Below are 5,539 nucleotides of genomic sequence, written 5' to 3' on the forward strand. Positions count from 1 at the left end.
CACACCCATGAAGCAGGCCTCATGGTCACTTTTGGATTCCTCCCATTCCTGTGGTTATGTATTAATTCTGGCATACTTACATAGTACACGCTGTGGGGAGGAGGCATATGATCCCTTGGGGTCTCCTTTCCATGCTATCTGCTGAGAAAGCCCATCTTTCTGGCCCTTCATCATTGGTCCAAGCAGGTTGCCTCATTCTTGTCATGAGGCCCTCTCCCACTGTTGCTCCAGTGCATGAAAGAAGAGCTCTGAGTCTGCCTCAGACCTAAACACGTTCCTGCTCTCAAACTCTCAATCTGTCTAGAGGGCTCACCCCCTCAGGACTCATCTTAGGGGAAATGCAGGGCCCTATTTCTAAGGGCCTACAACTGTTTCCTCTCTTTCTCTCCACCTGCATCCTACACCCTAGCCTAGAGCAACCTTACCTTGTCCCAGGTTCTGGAAATTTGTATCTTAGTCAAGCCTTTTCTATGCCCTGAAGCCTTTACATTTCCCCTCAAGGTCCAAACTATGGAACCACAAAAGCCAGGAGGAGGGTTCCCTTCTCTCTCTTTTCTTCTTTTGGTATTCCCTCAAATAACAAATATCCAACAGTAATGATTTCCTAGTGGAGAAAAATAAAGCAGAAATTATGAAGTCAGGGAGGAGGATGGAAGGTGAGAGTGAAATACAGAGAAGGAAAAAATTGGTTGATATTTTAAATATATTATCCAGCTACCTATGATATTCCCAGAAAGAATATGTGCATGTACCTCTCAGTGGGTAGTGAACTCACAACCTCCTTTGATACCCTATTTCATTTATAGAATCAACACTTATTGCCTTAAATATTTCCTTTAGTATTTGCAAAAATCAAAGTGTGCACATACACAGTAATCACTATGTACCAGATGTTAACTCATTAACTTATATTAAGTAATTTAATCTTCCTAAAAAGCCTACCTAGTAGGCAGTATTATTATTTCCATTGTACAGATAAGGAAAGTTACAGAGATGTTAGGAGACAAAGTCACGTAATGAAAGAATCACAGATCCAGGATTTGGACTCAGGCAGGGAGATTCCAGAGACCTCCTCCTATCCATTCCCTCTCACTCTCATATGTAAAGAACAAATTTTGTCCTGATGTAATCCCATCTACAGGTGCTAGGGTAATGTGAATAATATGGAACAAATCTTATCATTTCTGTAAAATGGTGGAATGGTTTCTAAACTTGAGTCCCTTATCCAGTTATGATGGCCACCCCACCTCCTCTCTGCTTCCACTCTAAACCACTCGCCTCTCTCCAAACACCAACACACAAATCTAGGATTCTCTCTCAGATACTCTCTGTCTTTTTTTCTTATTCTTATTGTCTTTGTTTTGTGTTGTTGTCACAGGATGCCATAGATGGTAATTTATAAAGAAAATAAATTTATTTCTTACAGTTCTGGAGGATGGGAAGTACCAGATCAAGGAGCTGTGTCTGGTGAGGGTCTTCTTGCTGCACCATAATGCGGTGGAGGGCATCCCGTGGCAAGAGGGCATGAGTGTGTGTGTCCACCTAGGTCTCTCCTCTTATTATTATTAATCCACCAGTTTCATCATAGGGACCCCACCCTGATGACCTTATCGACCTTCATTACCTCTCAAAGACCCCACCTCCAAATACCATCACCACATGAATTTGGAGATTGTTTCCAACACTCAAAATTTGGAAGATACATTCAAACCATAGCACTTTCTTTCTTTTTCAGCCCAGTTCCTTCAACCTTTAAATAATAATGTAGTATATTTTCCAACATTAATTTATATATAATGTGTATATATAACTAGTCTATACTAATTATAAAACCAATTAATATCAGTTATTAATGAAATAGTCCACTACTACTGCTACTAATAAAAGCTAGCACATAGTGATTATATATACCCATTATTCCAAAGATTACATGTATATTAATCCATTTTTATGAAATAATTAATAGTACTTATTATAAGGGCATTCTGTGATCTTGTGGGAGAGCTGTACTGTGATTTGACATGAAGGATGGTCACATTCATTGAGCCTCTGTCCTTAGGCTCTTCAGGAGCCTGTGCCTCCTTGGGGATTATAACTCTCTTTCTTACCTAAAGAGAGAAACTGGATTATACAATCTCTTGTTGTTCTTTCCAACATATTCATAATGGAAATTTTGCTTTATGTTTAGTCCTTTAAGTAACAATTTGTACAATGCATAGCTAAGAAAGTAATTATGCAAAAAAGTCTGTTTAATTATTTTAATATTTAGTCTCCTAAATTGGATCTGTGTTGGGGGGTGAGAAAGGAAACCCGGGTAGCAAATGTCATAGAGACACATGTGGGAAGAAACTAAAAATGGAGTTGTGCTGGGCTGGCACCCCTCTGGAAATGGCCACAGGAGACAAGAACCCCGCAGCAGGAAAGCTCCCCCAGCCCCAGGATCACTCCTTGGTAGAGCAACTTAATGGAGAATGTGTTAATGCATCAAGGGAGTGGAAACCTTACTTCCTAATCTGCACTTTGCACTCAGCTGCAGGCACACTGCAGGCATCTCTTCATGAGGTAAACATGAAAATGAATTGCTCCCTACCATGATGGTGTTGGTGCTTGCTGTGTGGAGATGTATGTTGTGGAGGGGGAGAGTTGAAGTTCTCCCCTTTAGAGATGGCAGAGGAAATCTGAACTTGTGTCCTAATAATATACTCTGTACAGGATTTGTAAGAAATGCTCTGTTTTTAGAAGCTGCCATGGGTCCAAAGTTCCTCTTTAAGAAATAGGTACTTAGAAATCTGTTAGAGATATCATGATGAGGTGTTTTGTTCATTCATTGATTTAAAAATATTCACTGGGATCGTAACAATTACAAGAATTTGGGCACTTTCCCATTGAGAAGGAGTTTTCACTTATTTGATTTTATTTATTTGATCTTAAAACTGCACAGAACTGTAAGTATGGAAGTGATGGCCATACTTCTAGTTTCCCCATGTTTACTGTGGCTTCTATTGTTCTAGGGTAATTGTTAATAGCATCTATGACACTTTTGAATAGAATTCTAGTTTGGATAACAAGTAAAATACCCACTCTAGGGTGACAGGGATTAAACAATGTGCCCAACATCATTCTTTCAAAGCTAAACTGTGCTTTAATACTCAAAAGTCTACTCAAGTACCAGAAATTTTATATAGAAATAAATGATCACCACTCCTTGCCCGTTTTTTTTTGTTGTTGTTGTTATTGTTGTTCCTTCTTTTTCTGATTCTAAATTCTCCTTCTGTTTTCCAACCCCATTTGTCACCAGACTTTATTCTGCTCTGTGCCTTGCTACCACTTCAGCCAAATCACCACCACTCTATTTAAAACAGACACATATCCTGACTCCATAGCCTAACCCAAGCTAGTTCTGAGCATCTATCTGGGAAGGCTAACTGCTGTAATAATCACAAAGTTTTAGTAGATTACATCTAAATAAAAATGTACTTCTTGCTCATACAATAGTTTTACATGAGGGCTCTTGGTCTGATTGTTCTTCTGGGCAATTACTTTCCAAATGATGACTCAAAGATTCTTTTTATCTTATGGCTTCATTGTCTCCTGGGATCAGAGAGTCCTTTGCTTTCAGCTGCTAGGAGAGTTCAAATAAGAGTGGATAACAGACATAGAAGTGGTACACAGCACTTCCACCCACATTCTACTGGCTAAAATTTAGAAAGATAGCATATCACCAGTTTAACTTTCTGCCCCAAAAGTAAAGGAAACAGAGTTTGGTTCTACAGTCTGCTAATATCTGCCTTCTAGTCATCAAATATCCTTTTTATTCTTTCACTCACACATAAAAAACACATCCCCTCCTTCTGGGAGATAACATAAAGTCACATCTACTTCCTTCATTTAACTCAAAGTGCAGGGTTTCTGAGAGATGAGTCCTCCCTGTCAGGTTCAGGTGTGGATCCCTGAGATCCAGTGACACGTGAAGTAAAAAGATAAATTATTTATACCACCACAATGTCCAATATATAAAGTAGAAGTGTGGACAGGATAGCCACAATAATGAATTTGGAGAGAGGAAGAATGGGAGATACAGCAGTCACCGGTCCAAAGCAATTCTGAAATCCTGATGGATAGGCATTATGAAGGGTTTCTACCCTGGAAGAAAAGTGTGTTCCTTCAATAGACTCTCATTATTTCCATTTAGAAGGATGTTTTACTTATTTGATTTCATTCTGTTCTCTCAGAGAAACTCTCTTGTCTATTGTTCTTTGTGACCTCTGACTCTATCCACAAGGAGGCTCAGCGTTGAGGCTGTTTTCTATGGCCACATCCAAAGAGGACATTGCATTGGGATATATGTTCTCCTTGGGCAATGCACAGCTTTATCAGCCTGTTTCCTTGATAGTTTTTGGATCTGGTTACTTCTCTTCAGTTCACTATATACAGTTATACCCAAAGTTCTTTCCTTTATATAACTTTCAAGCATACCATATTTCTCTACTTTCTAGCCCTGTGCCTGTTTCTCCTTCCCCTCACCACCCCATCTCTTCTCTGTCTTTTCCTCTTTTTCTGAACTTAATGGTGGCTACTTTGAATCAACCTGAAGGAGATTTATGTAGAAATTAATTAGTCGTTACTTGCCATAGTATGAGTGTGGTGTTTAATTTTAGTCAACTTGGCTAGATTAAGGAATACCTAGAAACCTGGTAAAGCATTATTTTGGGATGTGTAGCACACAAGATACCCATTTCCAGGTTAATAAAAAAAGGCTAACTACTGTAACAAACAACTGTGACATTTCAATGGCTGATCACCATAAAGACTTTATTTTTAATCAATGTAACAGCCTCAGCATCAATGATCCTGATTAGGTGACTCTCCTGGGGGTCTCTCCTCAGAGACATGACGAAGGGATTGAGGATATTTTCACCTTGGAGATCTGTGAGCCCCTAAAGATTTATAATTCTTTGTTTCCAGGTTTCTGGGTGGTGTTTTAGGGACAGACACGGTTTGTAGGAGCAAGGTCTGGAATTATATCACATCACTTCTGCCTCTGTCTCATTGGCCAGAATTTACCTCAATCACCCCATTTAACTGCAAGGAAAGCTGATATAAATGGTCAAGCTGCATGCCCAGGAAGAAAAGGAAACTGAGTACACCAGTTATCATTTTGCTGCCTCTCACCTCCAAACTGATATTCACTATCTGCTCTGCAGTACTGGACTACACTCTTTCAACGTTTCTTCTGCACAGTGAGCCCAAAGTGAAGCTTTGTCAATTGGTGTTGCTGGAAGAACATTGCAGTTGGAAGGGGGCTTCTTTTCCTAGACTGGTCTGATGAATTTTGTTTTCTCTTGATCCTGCTAGACAGTCCCTTGGTGCTTGTGTGTGGTGACATCCAGCAGTGCTGTGTCTGCATGCCTAGACTGTACAGTTCCTCAATGACCTTGCAGCCTGAACACAGGACTGGTGACTTCCCCTAGTATCCCTCCTGGTGTGATCACCACACACTCCAGGCCTCACACTGGCAGCAACATCCAAATCTTTCTGA

The sequence above is a fragment of the Cynocephalus volans genome, chromosome 15 (assembly GCF_027409185.1).
Source record: "Cynocephalus volans isolate mCynVol1 chromosome 15, mCynVol1.pri, whole genome shotgun sequence".
NCBI classification, from domain to species: Eukaryota; Metazoa; Chordata; class Mammalia; order Dermoptera; family Cynocephalidae; genus Cynocephalus; species Cynocephalus volans.